The 18,164-nt window shown below is 39.4% G+C and overlaps 1 pseudogene; it reads left to right on the top strand.

Moving 5' to 3' along the window:
- The first annotated feature begins 14,566 nt into the window (after nt 1-14,566).
- On the top strand, nt 14,567-17,714 carry LOC143657716 (ATP synthase F(1) complex subunit alpha, mitochondrial pseudogene; annotated as a pseudogene).
- Nucleotides 17,715-18,164: the final 450 nt, after the last annotated feature.

The raw sequence follows: 18,164 nt of genomic DNA, 5'->3' as shown, positions 1-18,164 counted from the left end.
TTAAAAAAAAGAAAAAGAAGAAAAATATGCCATTTTTTCTGCATATATCCTGCAAAGCCTAAAACAGTAACAGTCTGGCTCTTTACAGAAAAAGTTTTCTGACCACTGGTACAGACTCTTATTTTTTTTTCTAGGTATGTATCTGTGTATAGACATACGTAAACACACATTAAGAAATATAGAGTTTTATTTTGTATTTCTTTACACAAATAAAATCATAATTGTACGTTAGCTTTGTAACTTGCCTTTTTTATTTAAAAGTTTATCTTGAAAATTGTTCTATGGCAGTATATTCATATGAACTACTTCTTTTTTAACTCTAAAGTAACATTTTATACGAATTTCATGTTCCATGCCCCCATAAAGCCATTACACCCTCCTCTATTTGGAACACATACTTCTCTGAAAAATTTTCAGGAATGAAAATTGTGAATACTAAAAAGTGTGAGGAACTAGCTGTTTGTTGTAATTTCAAATGTGGCAAATCTTCACCGGGGCATAAAATATCTCAGTGATTTCCATTTTAAACATCCATCCATTTATTTATTCACTCAGCACATGCTTTTTTGATGCCTACTATGTGCCACGTATTTCTAGCCCTGAGGATTCAAGAGAGAAAAAAAAAAAAAAAAACAGAATACAATTCCTTCTCTCATAGACCCTACACCCTAGTGGGAGAAAATGGGCACTAAACAAAATCTATAACTAAAATACAATATGAAGCAAGGAAGGGTGATATGAAATATCAGATGGTCGGGGCTGAAATTTTAGATGGGAGGTTATAGATGAACCCAGTAAGAAAGTGACTCTTGATAAAAGAGAGTCCAGAAATGAGGATTCTGGCCATTAGAATATCTGATGCATTCGGGGCAGATAGAACAGCGAGCGTAAGGGCCTTGCCATGGGTGTGTCCCTGGTTTTAGAAAGATCAAAGATGGCAGGAAGATCAATAGGTCAGAAGAAGAGTGAATGATGAAGAAAGCAGTGAAAGCCAAGATGAGACAGGTAATGGGGGCCTGTGTCACGTGAGGCCTGTGGATTAGAACAAGGACTTTGGCTTTTACTACAAGTGGGAAGGGAACCGTGGGAGAGTATTGAGCAAAAGAGTGATGTGATCTCATGTCCTTTTAACAAAATCACTCTGGCTGCTTTGTTGCAAATAGACTGTAGGAGCAGAGTTGTGAGGGTGGAAGCAGTTAGCCAGTGAGAAGGCTGAGACTGTAAAGCCACACAAGGTATGTCGGGGGCCAAGAACAGGGGCATGATGGGGGTGGTCATAGGAAATGGATGCTATAAAAAGCCCAGAGGGAAAACCACTTTTGAGACTCAGCATACCCATCAAAAGGTAACTTCCCTTACCTCCCCTCATCACACACAAAAAACGATGAAAATGTGTTACAAATAGAATCTTAGATGTCAGAGGAGGGCCGAGACCCACAGACAAAATAAAACTTAATGTCTGAGATCACACCTTGTATGCATAAACATTATCCAGTGAGGATTTATTAGTTATTTTAAGATGAAGGTCGTGTTCTCATGTTGTATCATCTTAGAAGGTTAGTCCTAGGTCTGGTTGTAAAACCAGTCAAGCTGAGGGAAGGAAATAATGCTTCTCTTTGCAATTAACTACTCCAAAAAGAGTCTAATTGTATATGTGTAATGTTTAAAAAAAAAAAAAACAGAAAAATAGAGTGTGGATCTAGGCCAAAGAATAAAGAGATTCCCAGAGAGCAGAGCATTTTGGCAGCAGGCACAAGGTAGATGAGGGCAGCACCTAGGAAGCAGCTGGCCAAGGCCATGGAAGGCTCTGATCAGCCCCTAAGGGACCATATTTAGCAGGACTGAGAAGCTCTGCTGGTCACTGAAGAGATTTTTATTCTTTGGGGCTCAACTTCCTCAGCTCTCAATGGAGGCCATATACCAGAATTCCTCCCTTCTTCCATGACAGAGGTGTTACTTTCCTCTTTCTCTCTACAAATCTGAGAAAGTTGAGGTAAGTGCCACTGAGTTGAAAAGCCTTCTTGGAAGAGTAATTCCAAGGACATGTTCTAAGTTAAGGGTCTCAGGGACACTGGGGGAAGCCAGAAACCCCAGAAAGTTCTGTGACTTTGTTGGGGTTTTACCTTTAAATGATAGCAATGCTTGGGTATGGAAACTGGGCTTGGCACATGATAAGGCATGTAAGATGATTCTCCCTTCAATGAGAAGCACAACAAGGTCTGAAGCTGTCAAAGCAATTATTTAATTCCAGCCCCCCTCCAAGGAAAAGGAGAATCCCAAGATATGCTTCAACCTTTGAGCGAAAAAATAAATAATTTAAAATAGAGTAACACCACTAATACCATTGTAATCGTCAGATCCTTTGGTTTTCAAATGACAGAAAAGTGACTCTGCCTAATTCAGGAAGAGAATGTATTGGCTCATTGTGCTGGTTTGAAAGGAAGTATTCCCCCTAAGAAAAGCCATGTTTTAATATAAATCCCATTTCTTAAAGGTAGAATAGTCTCTATTCAATACTGTATGTTTGAAACTGTAATCAGATCATCTCCCTGGTTGATGTGATTTAGTTAAGAATAGTTGTTAAACTGGATTAGGGGATGACATGTCTCCACCCATTTGAGTGGGTCTTGATTAGTTTCTGAAGTCCTATAAAAGAGGAAACATTTTGGAGAATGAGAGATTCAGAGAGAGCAGAGAATGCTGCAGCACCACGAAGCAGAGAGTCCATGAGCCAGTGACCTTTGGAGATGAAGAAGGAAAACGCCTCCCGGGGAGCTTCATGAAATTGGAAGCCAGGAGAGAAAGCTAGCAGATGATGCTGTGTTCACCATGTGCCCTTCCAGCTGAGAGAGAAACCCTGAACTTCATCAGCCTTCTCGAACCAAGGTATCTTTCCCTGGATGCCTTTGATTGGACATTTCTATAGACTTGTTTTAATTGGGACATTTTCTCAGTCTTAGAACTGTAAACTAGCAACTCATTAAAGTCCCCTTGTTAAAAGCTATTCCATTTCTGGTATATTGCATTCCAGCAGCTAGCAAACTAGAACACTTATCTAGCTGTGAAATCAAGGAGTGGACATGGGCATAGAAAACATTTACATATTGGGCATAGCTGGTTCCCCAGGCTCAGGCTACATCCATTTGCTTCTCTTTTTCCATCTCTCAGTTCTGCTTCCAATAGGCATTGTCCTTATTCTTATTCTCCTCCATGGAATTGGAAAGATGGCGACCAGTAGTTCCATGTATACATCAACCTTCCTTACAGTTTGGTTCCAAGCCCAAAGGGATGCATCTTCTCCACAGTTCCAGCAGAGATGCCCAAGGAGGATTCTGACTAGCCGATTTGGGCTGAGTATCCATCTCTGCAGCAGTCACTCCAGCCAGAAGGATGAAGTACATGGACCAGAGCTGGGTCACAGCCTCATCCTTTGACCCAGGAAATAGAAATAGCCACATACAAAGTTACATCGAAAACTGGAGGAGGGATTCACCAAAGAAATGGAAATTGGATAGATAAAAATATCTAGGTCTTCTATAAGCATTTTTCCTGTTGCTAACAGGAACATATTCTTTTAAAATACCCACATTAAAATACAAACCTTTTAACATTTGATAACGATGCATGCATAATTTTAAGGGGAGGCATCACTTTTTTCAAGTTAATTTTTTCTTAATTTTTATGTAAATGCAATATGTGTGCATACAAAAATGAGCACATTTCATATGTGTACATTCTGATTGAATAATGTGGTAATTTTGCATTCCTTCTCATAAGTTTGAGAAGTGTATCTTATGGACAAAAACAGTGATGCAAGATAGCCTAAAGGAGATGATATAACAGTAGCAAATGTGTTGAGGAAAACTCCAATGGAGGTAAAGTCAAGGGGAGGTAGAAGTAGAAACCAATTGTCTGCAGATCATGAACAGTCAATTCTTGAAGGTGAGCAGACCCTGCGACTTACCCGGCATGGTATTCCACCAGCTTGGGCCTGGCTTTAGGTCAAGTTCAGGATTATAGTAAAACCTTTATCACCAAGTACTATTGAAATGAACCAATGGCTTCATAAAAGAGCCATTCCAGACTCATACTTGATTCTTTATAGGTGTATCGGGAGTGTTGAAGGGGAGAGATATGACCAGGAAGCTGTCCTAGAGTGGCTAGTATATCTATTTAGAACACAAGGGTATCAGACAGCTTCACCTAGTCCTTTTACCTTAGTTAGGGTCTCAGGAGCCCTAACTGTTAGCTGAGAGTTTAATTTCCCACCCCAGAACTGTATCTCACTTTTGACCCCCTGTATCTACTCTCCATACTATATCTATCCCTTGTTGTACTGACCTGTAATGAGTGACAACAGCAGAGGTCTTGTTCTCTGGCTGTCAATTGGATGCAGCCTAAATGACAACACAGGCAGAAGATTTGACGAAGGGGGAAGCACAAGCTCTGGATAGCTAGCCCCTAGACCTCTCCCTTCAGAGATACCATGGAATATAATGAATCAACTGTCATTTATTAGCTAATCCCGGACTAGATCAGCTTAAACTTCCTAGTTCTTATAGTCCATAATTACATACTTCTTCCTTTTATTTCTTTTTCTTTTTGTTTTGCATATCCTACCTATTTTAGTTTCAGAAACTACAGGTCCCTTTCTTAACCTTGAAGTCAATCTTCAATTTCTTTTAAGTTTCTAACTTTAGATTCCAGACTGTATTTTCTTGGCCCATTTATCCACAGGTAAGGATGAATTTTACGTTCAAGAGCATATGACTAGGGTGAAAAGTTCCCCTTAATAATCTCTAATAAAGAATATCTCATACAGCAATTCCTACAATCTATGAGTCTTCCCTCAATCTCCTGTCTTGCTCATTCCACATAAGGAGAAAATCCCCAAGTTGCTATCGCAACATCTTCTGCACTCTTCAAGACAGATGCTATCTCCAATGTGCTTTCAGAAAGCAAAAACTGATCGTATTTATTCCCTATACCAAGACAAACAACAGTCTCTGACACCGGCAGCAGTTATGATAGAGTTCATATCTATCCAATGCTTTTAATTGGCTATATTTCAGCTGTGCTTTGTTGGTTCATCAGTGGTTGTTATTTCAGCGACCAAATGCAGAGGAGGGCATAAATCCACAGCAATAAAGATGTTCAGTGGTTAAATAGTCTCTAGCATATATGACTGCTAGATTGAAGGATGAGCTATGGAAAAACTATTATACTGGAACCTTGCTCTTATTTCAAGAAAGAATGGAATTAAGTAGATGAAATGAGGGTCCATCATGGAATGCTTATTAAATTTTTAAAGTACCCAAGGACTTCATCAGAAGATGACTTTGTTTATAAGATGCTCCATAGGGTGGAGTGACAAATTACACAATAGGAAAACAACAAACTTTGGCCTCAGAACGGCATGGATGTGAAACCTCTCTCCACACCTTGCTGCTTGGGTGACCTAGGGCAAGTCACTTAACAATTAGCACAGTACCTGGCACAAAATAAACACTCAAGAAATGCTTGGTATTTTGATGATGATGATGATGATGATGATGAATTAGGATGGTTATCATTTTGTAAGACTGCAGAGTATTTTACATTCTTATTTCCATCCAACAACTCTCCTCCATTCATGTACTCTTTACTGAGGAAAGAGTCATCTCTTTAAATATCCAATTTCTCATAAAGATCATGACTGGCTTCATAGCCAACAAGTTGAAACTCCTTAACATACCATAAAAGGCATTCCTACAGTCTGTTTCTCTCCCACCCTATGAACCTCCAATCTGGCTTCTTCCCGAACTGCAAGCTTTACTGCAGCCACAGCAAACTTCTCACAGTTCCCCATACGTACTCCATCTGCTCATGATGTCATATGTTGCATGTACACTTCTGTCTTATTGGAATATTCCTGTGGAGCCCTCAAGGCTTCAGTCGAGGGTTCACCCTACTAGTTCATATTTGTTTGCTCCAGATTGTGTGCTCAGCATCGTGATCACCAACAATCCTGTGATGTGGTGCTATTACTAGGCAAAAGGAGAAATCAAAGGCTTGGAAAAATGACCACATCCAACGATATATATCCAGAAAGTGTTAGGGCCAAGAGCAACCCCAGGTGCTCTGACTGCAAAGTAGCTTGTTAGTTTCCTATTGCTGCTATAAGAGATTCCCTCAACGGCTTTAAACAACCCAAATGTATTATCTTACAGTTCTGCAGGTCAGAAGTCTAAAATGGGTTTCTCTGGGCTAAAATCTAGGTATTAGCAGGGCTTCATTCCTTCTGGAGACTCTAAAGAACAATCTGTTTCCTCAACTCTTTTAGTTTTTAGAGGCCACTTTCCTTGGCTCATGACCCCTTTCTACATCATCAAACAGCATCGTTGCACTTCTAAGTCTCTCTCTCTCTGACTCTGTTTCCATCATCATATTTCCTTCCCTGGCTCTTACCTTCCTGACTTCCTTTATAAGGGTGCTTCTAATTACATTGGACTCACCTGAATAATCTCCCCTGTGGTGGCTTGGAATTATGTCACCCGGAAAAGCCAATGACCTCAGCCTAAGAAGAGTCATATGTTAGCATAGAAAGGGTGCACCCCAAACTCAGGCAATATAAGCCCCATATCAAAAACCTTCCACAAAGGACCAAGGAAGAGTGAGACCAAGATTTGGACTTGGCTCCTCAGTAGCATCTAGCAGCACTTGTGTTAGCGCCTGGGTGTTTAAAATCAGGACTGAATTAGGGGGAAGAAGAGAATTTCAAAATGATCATGCGTGGTCATCTGAATAGTAGCGGTGGTAGCAAGTTTTAACCTAGAAATAAATAAAAACCTCTGGATTGGATTGGGAAAACTCTGAAAATGACTACATGAGCTTTTCTCTCTGGGAGCTCATACATCGAAACATCACAGAGGGTGCATGGGTGGTTTTCAGTGATAGAATGCTTGCCTTTCATGCAGGAGACATGGGCTCGATTCCTGGGCCATGCACACCTGCCCCCCCCCCAAAAAAATCAGAGTTTCATAGAAAGAAGGTTAAGTTTTGCATACCTGAGATTGTGGCCATGGATTTATAACCCAACAGTGTTTGTTGTTTTTTTTTTACTTTTAAAGGTGTTTATTATAAAATTGTTTATCATGTAGTTATTATTCTAGATGGGAACAATGTAAGTATTTAAGTAAATTGTAACACACCTTATCCATGATCCTAAATGCGGTTGCAGAAGGACTATATCTGAATTTTTGGGAGGGGTGCATTTAGTTTGTCAAAGCATGCTGTAAAATTGCCCTTGTTTTTTATTTATTTTAAGTATCAAGAAATATCAAAGAAAGGTATAAGATTTTTATGTATATCAATAAGAGAGTGAACTTTAGAATACTGGGAATCACTAATCTATATAATGGAATATTACACATACTTTAAATTTTCAATAATTTTAATGACATACAGTGCAAGGCTCATAAGCAAAAAGCAGCTAGAAAATTATGATTACAGAATGATTACAATTCTGAAAAAAACATGCATTAAAAAGTCTAGGAGTTAATATGCCAAAAATGTTGAAAGTGTTTGCATTGGGTAGTGGAATATTGTGTTACCTCCTTATTCTTTTCTAAACTTTATGAATTCTCTGTGATGAGCTTGTGTTACTTGGTTTTTTAATTTGAAAAATAACATATATACAAAAAAGCAATAAACTTCAAAGCACACAACAACATTTAGTTATATCAGATTTCAGAGTTTGGTATGGGTTACAGTTCCACAATTTTAGGTTCTTCCTTCTGGCTGCTCCAAGACTCTGGATACTAAAGAAATATCAATATGATGATTCAGGATTCAGGAGTCAGACTTATTTGTTAAATCTGACCTTCTCTTTTATAACTCCTCCTTCTCCTTTGATCTTTTTAAAAATTATTTATTTTTATTGATATTTATTATATATTCACATACCATGTAATCATCCAAAAGGCACTATCAATTGTTCACAATGTCATCATGTAGCTATGCATCTATCATTATAATCGACTTGTGTGTGTGTGTGTGTATGAAAAATAACATATACACAAAAAGGCAATAAATTTCAAAGCACAGCACAACAATTAGTTGTAGAATAAATCTCAAAATTTGATATGGGTTACAATTCCACAATTTTAAATTTTTACTCATAACTGCTCTAAGATATGAAGACTAAAAGAAATGCCAATATAATGATTCAGCAATCATACTCACTTGTTAAACCCTACCTTCTCTGTATAACTCCACCATCACTTTTCATATTTCTCCCACTCTTTAGGGGTATTTGGGCTATGGACATTCTAACTGTTTCATGTTGGAAGGAGCTGTTGATAATATGGGATAGGGGATGGAACTAGCTAATGTTCTGGAGAGGCTGGCTCTCTTCATTTCAGGACTTCTCTGGTCCAGGGGCCCATCTGGAGGTTGTAGATTTCTGGAAAGTTACCCTAGTGCATGGAAACTTTGTAGAATCTTATATAATGCCTTATAGGTTCTTTCAGATTGGCAGGAATTGTTTTGGTTGGGGTTTGGCAAGTTATAACAGGTAGCAATATCTAACTGAAGCTTGTATAAGAGCGACCTCCAGAGTAGCCTCTCTACTCCATTTGAACTCTCTCAGCCACTGACACCTTATTTGTTACACATCTTGACCCCGCTTTGGTCAGGATGGCATTGTTGATCCCACAGTGCCAGGATCAGGTTCATCCCTGGGAGTCACCCCCCATGCCACCATTTCACCCCTGGATATCGTGTCCCACATAGGGTCGGAGGGCAATGGTTTCACTTGCGGAGTGACTTTTAGGTATATCTATATGTAGGCTAAGCTTCTCCACTAAGTACATAAGCTTCACAAGAGTAAGATTCAAGATCAAGGGCTTGGCCTATTTATTTGGGTGCCCCTAATGTTTGACACAGTATCAGGGGTTTCCCCAGTGGTAAGATTCAATAGTTCCATAATTTTTCTCCTATCCCTCAAGGGACTTTGCCAGTACTTTTTCATTATCTGTTTAATATATTCTGGGATGTATCCAGGCATTACATTAAGCCTTACAGGATTAAAGGCCAACATTTGCTTTTTGGTAATTCTTTCTCTCAGGCTGAATACTGGGCGATTTCACTGAGGTAATCACACTCACAACAACCTTGTTCAGGAAAGCTTGCATTGCATTTTTATTGTGCACTACATTAGCAGTATCATGGGTACTAGTTTCCAGAAAAAATTTGCTGAAGTGTTGTATGATTTAATACACAATTCTTGCTTAAATAATTATGACTATCTGAATCTGCTGCTAACTTAGCTCCCATTTACTCATGTGCTACTCTTCAGACAGAGATAGCTATAAGGGAACAGAAGAAAAGATTGAACTGAGAACGTCAACTGGTTTGCCTTGTAACCTAGGAGACAATTTCTGGAAATCAAACTCGTTATTGTCTGGTGCAGGCACTGGCAAACATTTTCTATAAAGGGCCAGATAGTAACTATTTTAGGCTTTAAGGCCAGGTGGTCTCTGTGGTGAGAACACAACTCCAGCCTTATAGTGTGAAAACAGCCATAGATAATACATAAACAAAGGAGCATAAATGAGTTCCAACAAAACTTTATTTATAAAAACTATCAGAAAAAAAAGAAAAAACAGTCAGCAGCTGGAATTGGCCCATAGGCCATAGTTTACTGACCTCTGGTCTAGCTCATTTGGGCTAAAGTAGGTACATCTGGGCAATTTGACATGTTAACTGGGGTCTGAATTCTAGGCTTGTAAATAAACTTGGCTGATAGAGATACGGCAGGCAGGGGTATCAGCTGGCATTGTTAATCTTGTTTTTTTCAGCGACTTAGAGTTTATGCCCTTTGCTATCCTTTGGGAATGCCAATATCCCGATCCTCCATGCTCAGGGGTAGAGAATATGATCCAAATCTTGGCAATCAGCACCATGACTCCTAGCCCCAGCAATCATGGGGAAATGGTCTCAGCTTGTCCAATCAAGACCAGGATTGCAGCATTTTTGTTAGCGGACAAAGGCAGTGGGTTCTTTTCCTGAGGAGCCTGAAGGATCAATTCCTGAGACACCAGGGTTTCAAAGAGAGAAAGAGTTTATTGCTAGGCATGAAGCAGGAAATCAGATGGCCAACTGACCCAAAAATCTGTCTCCCCAAACTGCAGTAATTCTGATAGTTTTATAGAATTGAAAGGTAGGCAGGTTTTAGGGTAATGAGCACAATGGCCTCAGATGACTTAATTAGAGGTGAGTGATTATTGAGCATGTGCAGGTTGATTACATGCTTAGAACGTATGGAAGAAAATGGTGGACTTATGATGATGAAAGTGATTTTTAGTATTATAATGAGGTATAGATCACTTATAGGTTAAAGTCAAAGCAGCTGTGCATGCCAGGTAGGATCCCTTTAGATTGAACCAGTCTCATTTATCAAGATAACTTTGGACTTGGGGTGGGTTAGTTCTGGGCTGACCCAAGGCCCTTCATTAATAAACATTAGGGGCTGTTTTAGTGATCATAAGACTCTAAAGTTGAAAAACCAGATAAAATGTGTACAAGTAAAGATTAGTCACAAGGTTTTTATAATCTAAAGGGCACAAGATAAATAAATACAAACATTATCAGAGATCAAGGCAGCTGGATTACAGCTCAGATATTTCAGGTATTTTCCTCTGTCTACTCCAATATACCAGAAAGCAAAAAGGAATACTTATATAATGATTCATAATTATCCCTTAAATCTTAACTTCTCAGTTACATTTTCAACCAGGAAGAAACTTAGTTTGGGTTCCCCAGAAGCATATCCTGAGACAGATTTGAGAGCATAAATAACTTATTCGAGAAGTGATCCCAGAAAATATTGCTAGGGAAGAGAAAGAGAGGGATGGGGGAGAAAAAAGGGAAGGCAGCCGATAAAGGATGTATTCTATAGCAAGTTATAATTGAGGGTAATTGCATCTTAATCTTGCTGGGAAACTGTGGGATCCAGAGGAGAGCAGGAGCCTCTACTTTCAGTTATTGATAGAGAGCTGCTCTTAGGAGTCTTAACTCCCTGGTACTTCTGGAATGCTTTGAGCTCTATCACAGTGGATATTTCAGCCACAAAAGGATGTCCTCAGGCAAAGAAATACAGATGGTAAGATTTGGAAGTCAGGCCTGGGGCACTGAAATAAGTTCTAAGGGGGATATGAGTGGGGCACCTACTCAACATTTGCTAAAGAGAACTTGGTTAGTCTCCTCATTAGAGTTCTGGAGAAACTGGTACTTATTTAACTCAGTTTGGGTCTCTGGATCAAACTGTGCCTAAAGTCAACCCACAGACATTTAGTTATGTGAGCCAATAAATTTCATTTTTGCTTCAACTGTTTTGAGTCAGGTTTCTTACCATACAGGGAAACAAAGACTAAGGAAAGCACATGGAAAGTTGGAATTATTTTCTACTGAAATTGATTCATCACATAATTTGGTAAATATTTGGAAGTATATAGTATTCCTAAAACTATGCAGATATACCTTTATACATAGGGGCATAGGACTGTATTCAGGAAAAAGGTGCATAAATACGTTGATTCTTAATAATGCTCAAAGAGTTAAATAAAAGCACGGGGGAGGATCTCAGTCCTCATTAGCCTTCCACTCATCCACGATATGCAAGCCCGTGAATATCTGTTTTGGTGAAAAGAAAGTAATTATAGAAGTTGCCCAGAAAACTCAGGAGCTGTTTGAAAAAAAGAGACAAATGTCTATTCCTCATGAGAACTTATTTCTGTCCATAACCTCTGTGCTTGAGGTTTCTCTCTTTCTTTCCACTCCTATTTGTCAAAAGGAATTAAAGGATTAGAGTTGAGATGGTCCGGACAAATAGAAGAGGATTAGAAGATAGTAAGACCAAGAAAACCAAATGTAGTCATTTCAGGGAAAGTCAGAAAGTCAAGAGTGTAAACAAATGACAATACATGCTTATGAGAATGGGAGAAATATCAAAGAAAGATTCGAAAAATATTTTTTGTGGTGCCTAGAGCGTACACCCCCTCTCTGTGCATGTTCTCTGAGCGAATGGAATACATTTCTATTATATTTTTGTGTGGACAGCCATTCATTCAGTGTGATTCTTTGCTGATATACACAAGAGCTAAATAAGCATGCAGCACCCTATTAAATTTATGACCCACGTGGTTCAGCCTGTTTTCAAGTTTTAGGTTCAAGAACCTAAAAATAGATGACAACAGATTCCACTTATTCAGTCAACATATTTATTGAGCATCTTCAGTAATCAGCCACTATTGTAGGCACTAGTGATCCAACAATGAGCAAATTGGGGAAAGAAAGACCATAAACAATTAAATAAAATATATGATATGTGAGATGGTGATGAGTGATATGGAGGAAAGCACAGCAGGAAAAGGACTCAGGAGGACCAGGAGTCCAGAGCAGGAACCAGCAAACCTTTTCTGTAAAGGACCAGAGAGCAAATGTGTTTCGGCTTTGCAGGTCATAGACTCTCCTTCACAACTACTCTGCAGGTGGGGAAAGTGGTCACAGACAATATGTAAATGAATGGGCAAGGCTGTGTTCCAAATTAAAAAACCACAAAACTTCATTTACATAAATAGGCGTTTCTGGCCTGTAGGCCCCAGTTTACCCTGTTCTAGAGGAATGAGCAGGTGGTAAGGAGGCCTAAATGTACGAGGCCCTATAGATCAATATAACAACTTTAATTTTATTTTGCATGAGATTAAGCATGTTTCATGCTATGAAATGATATAATCTGATCGACATGTTAACCACATCGCTCTGGCTGGTGTGTTGAGAAGGGGTCAGGGCAGAATCAGAGAAACCAATGAGAAGGCTATTTCAATATTCCAAACAGCTAATGGTGGCTTATTCAAGAGTGGTAGCAGTGAAGGTGATAAGGAATGATCAGATTTTTCTTGCTTTCTGAAGGTAACTCTGCCTGGATTTGCTGATTACATGGTTATGAGCATGGGAAAAAGATTCCAGTAGAGATACACTCTAAGACTTTGGTTTGAACAACTTAAAGGGTAAAGTTGCCACCAACTGAGACAGAAAAAAATGATTATTAAAGCAGGTTTGGGGCAAATATTAGGAATTCAGTATTGAGCAGGCTATATTAAAATTCTTATTAGCCATACATGGGCAATGCAGAGGATGCAGTTGAGCATATGTGTTTAAAGTTCAAAGGGATAGGTCTGGTCCTGTCCTTCACCTAAACTCATAAGACAATAGACTTTTCAACATTTACTGTCTCCTTTTTCCTCTTCTCTCCACACACCTGAAAATTCCTGGAGCTCTCATTTGCTTATTGTCCACCACCCTCCTCACACTCAGCAAACCCACCCTTGCCTCTTCCCCATGCCTTTATTACATAGGTTGACTGAGCCTCTCACTGAGTCCTGCCCTTCCTGGTACTCTCTGGTTTTGCACGTCTCTGCAAAAGAAGCCTAGGAACCATTCTGAAAAAGATTAACACTAACACTCCCAGCTGGGGGAAACAGGGAGTGAATACAAAAAGGGAGAATGGGAAGAGGATTTCAGCTTGAAATTACTCACTTATTTTGGAAGATTGTGAGAATGAGTGAAATCTATGGAAACCCCCAGTGAAATCTATGGAAACCCCCAGTATTAGAGTTCTCTAGAGAAACAGAACCAACAGGAGATATCTGTAAGTATAAGATTTATAGAAGTGTCTCATGGAACCATGGGGATGCAAGAGTCCAAAATTTGTAGGGCAAGCCACAAGCCTGGCAACTCTGATGAAGTGTCTCAATGCACTCTACAGGAGAGGCTGACTGGCTGAAGAAGTGGAAGTTCTCTCATCTCCCTCAAATGTCTTCAAATGACTGGATCAAAATCCAATAGATTGGATCCTCTCATTTGTGGAAGACATGCCCTTAGTTGAGCATAGATGTAATCAGCCATAGGTGCAATCAACTGACTGATGATTTAATAAACCAGCCTTCTGATTTATCAACCAGCTACAAAATGTCCTTGCTGTAATGGTTAGGCCAGTGCTTATTTGAACTGACTACCATCACCAGGCCACATTGACACCAGATCCCAACCATCACATCCCCACAGTAAAAATAAATAATAATTATATATGTGTGTATGTCTGTTTATTAGTCATAAGTAGCTGAAGTTCATTATTTCAATGCATGTGTGGTAGAATCATAGAATTTTAGCACCTCTGGCAGTTTAAAGATCATCTAGTCCCACCCTATCCCTTATAAATGAATAAAAAAGAGTCAAAGCAGTGAACTAACTTGTCTGAGCTCCACTTTTTCTCAGAAATGTATTTTTCTATTAATTACCACATCAGTATAGGGTATGAATATATGTATGCCTAATCTTGCAGCATTAAGAACAGTGCTTTCTGCTCACCATTTTATTGACACCTCACCACTCTGTGAGGTAGCTAAAATGAGCCGTTTTTGGAATGAATAGTAGGGACTGAGAAAGGTTGAGTAACTGGCCTACATTACAGAAGTATGCCATGACTGAGGGCTAGAAATATATCTAAATCAATGCTTTTCCCTACATGGAGCAGCCACTCAATAATGAGTTACTCGTTCAGTCCAGAGGCTGCAGTTGCAGAGGAACTGCCCAAATAGAAACTACAAAGATGCTGTCAATGTGCATCCACTGCAGTGCTGGCCCGCACCACATCTGGAGACAAAGACGAATTGGGCTGGTCTCCAGAAATGCTTTGGGATCATCCTTCATTGCCACAAGGAATCTCATGCCTCTAACACTTGTCTTCAGAAGGCTGGCACTGCTGAGGTGTCCTTTATACTTGAAGAACATACTCCTGGAGCTGATACTTCTGATGAACTTGAGAAAACTGGGCATGCCTTAAGTATTGGTGATGGTATTGCCAGAGTACAGAGGCTGAAAAAATGTTCAAGCAGACAAAATGATAGAGTTTTCTTCAGGCTTAGAGGGTATGTCCCTGAATTTGGAACCTGACAATGTTGGTGTTGTCCTGTTTGGAAATATAAACTCATTAAGAAAGGAGATGTTGTAAAGAGGACAGGAGCCACTGTGGATGTTCCAGTTGGTGAGGACTTAATGGGTCATGTAGTAGATGCCCTTGGTATTGCCATTGACGGAAAGGGTCCATTTGGTTACACGACCCACAGCAAGTTGGTCAGAAAGCCCTAGAATCATTCTTCGAATCCCTGTGTATGGACCAATGTAGACTGGCATTAAGGCTGTGGATGGCTTTGTGCCAATTCGTTATGGTCAGCATGAGCTGATTCTTGGTGACTGACAAACTGGCAAAACTTCAATTGCTATTGACATGATCATTAACCAGAAATGTTTCAATGATGGAACTGATGAAAAGAAGAAACTATACTGTATCTACATTGCTATTGGTCAAAAAAATCCACTCTTGTCCAGTTGGTGAAGAGACTTAAGGATGTGGATGCCATGAAGTACACCACTGTGGTTTCAGCTACTCTTCTGGTGCTGCCCTGCTTCAGTACCTGGCTCCTTATTCTGGCTGTTCCATGGGACAATATTTTAGGGATAATAGGAATCATATTTTGATTATCTACGATGACTTACCCAAACAGGCTGTTGCTTACTGTCAGTATTTCTGTTACTCCATTGACTCCCTGGTCATGAGTCCTATTCTGATGATGTGTTCTACCTACACTCCCAACTTCTGGAGAGAGCAACCAAAACAAACAATTCTTTGGGTGTTAGCTCCTAGACTCCTTTGCCAGTCATAGTAACACAAGCTAGTATGTCTCCACTTACATTCCAACAAATGTCATTTCCATCATTGATGGATAGACCTTCCTGGAAACAAAATTGTTCTAGAAAGGTATTTGCCCTGCTATTAATGTTGGCTTATCTGTGTCCCATGTTTGGTCTGCAGCCCAAACCAGGACAATGAAACAGGTGACAGGTACCATGAAGTTGGAATTGGCTCAGCATCATGAGATTACTGCTTTTACCCAATTTGGTTCTGACCTCAATGCTGCCACACAACAACTCTTGAGTTTTGGTGTGTGTCTGACTGAGCCTCTGAAGCAGGGATAGTATTCTCCAATGGTTACTGAAGAACAGGGGTGGTCATTTATGCTGGTATAAGAGGGTATCTTGATAAACTGGAGCCCAGCAAGATCACAAAGTTTAAGCAGGCTTTCTTGTTTCATGTTATCAGCTAGCACCAAGACCTGTTGAACAATATCAGGGCTGATGGAAAGATCTCAGAAGAGTGAGATGCAAAACTGAGAGAGATTATAACAAATTTTTGGCTGGATTTGAAGCTTAAAACTCATGGATTCATATCAAATGTGGATGTGGCTTTGTCATGTTTTCTTCCGATAATCAGTTTCATCTGTAAAAAGTTTAACCTCATACTTCAAATGTACAGAAATCACATTACAAAAAAAAGTTCCATATTTCTTAATGGAAAAATAAATAAATAATGAATTACTGTGTGAGTTGAAGGTGAAGTGAGAAAGAAGGATAATCCATATTGGATAAATACTTTGTTCTCTCTACTTACATTTGGTCTGCTAAGGACATGCTAGGGTATCCCAGAGATTGAACTGGCCTATTTCATAAGCACTGACTCCCTCTGCTTGACTAACTTTTTCTTCATTCACAGGTTTGTTCTCTCATTTGCTTGTTTGCAAGAACTCACGTGTTCTATATTCCCAAATACAAGTTGTGGTGGGAGGAATATGAATAAAGTATTTATCACATTCCAGAAAGAATGCACAAACAAAGAACATGCAAGCTCTATTAGCCAAAATATTATAACATAAAAATCAATTACAGACAATTTGAAGTGACAGGAACATGTGACAACTAAACGTAAAGTAATAATTGTTGCCCAGTTTAAACAAACTGTACTTAATCAAGAGACAGCACAGACAAGCCACGGATATGCTCCTCTTACCTTGTACTGCATTGTATTTTCCAGCCATATAATTCCTCCAAAGTCAATTCTAAAATATCCTCCTACTGAGTAACATCAGAAAAGGGTCTTACTTCTTCTTACCAAGGAGACTTTGACAAGTGGGAAATGTAATAGGGCCAGCCCAGAGACATCAATTTAAAAAAAAAAAAATTTACTGGGTGCTAAATTCATTTTCATCCATGGCTTCTTCTGCCTTATGTGCTGTTCTTTAAAACTCCTCCCTCTTTTTCCAAGCATGTTTCTCTCTTCAAAGCAAGCAGAACATCAAGGAAAATACTTGCAAATGAGAAAGAATCTTGAAATTGATCAACCTGACATTTCCCTTTAGTTAGAATATTTTATTGGGCCCAAGGGTTGTGCCCCTACCTCTCACACCTCTCCTACATTTTCACTCAGAAGCTCTGGCTAACAAATAGGCAGTGTGCCAGCTTGAAATTGTTGTGTACCCCCAGAAAAGCCATGTTTTTCAATCCTGATTCAATACTGTTTATGGTAGACCCTTTAGATTAAGTGATTTCTGTGGAGATGTATCACCACCCATTCAAGGTGGGGTCGCTTACTGAAGACCTATACGAGGGAACCATTTTGGAAAAAGCTTAGAGCTGAGACATAACAGAGGTGTTGTGTTATGTTAAGGAAACACCCCCTAGGGAAGCTGTTGAAACCAGAAGCCAAAGATCAGCGGACACCAGCCATGTTGCCTTCCCAGCTGACAGAGTTGTGTGGACTCATCACCTTTCTTGAGTGAAGATATCTTTCTCTGGATGCCTTAGTTTGGACGTTGTTATGGCCTTAGAACTGCAAACTTACAATGTAATAAATTCCCTTTTGAAAAGCCATTCCATATCTAGTGTATTGCATTTCAACAGTTTTAGCAAACGATATAGGCAGTAATTGTCAAGATGACCTATTTTAACTTCCTAGTGAGACTAAAGCACAGCTTCTCAACCTTGGCACTTTGACATTTGGACCAGATATGGGCATTGCAGGATAGTTAGCAATATCTCTGGCCTTTACTCCCTGTTCTACCAATCAAAAATTTCTCCAAAGAGATTGCTGTTCTAGAGCTGAGAAGGGAACATACAAGATAAGCCTCAAGTTTCATGTAGTGCCAGAAAGAAATAGTTATAAAAATATGTGCACAAAATCAATGATTGGGTATGTCAAATGTAGAAGCCAAATGAAAAAGTGCTCAATG

Source organism: Tamandua tetradactyla, chromosome 15 (genome assembly GCF_023851605.1).
Source record: "Tamandua tetradactyla isolate mTamTet1 chromosome 15, mTamTet1.pri, whole genome shotgun sequence".
NCBI classification, from domain to species: Eukaryota; Metazoa; Chordata; class Mammalia; order Pilosa; family Myrmecophagidae; genus Tamandua; species Tamandua tetradactyla.
This window is presented reverse-complemented; position numbering and strand designations above follow the sequence as displayed.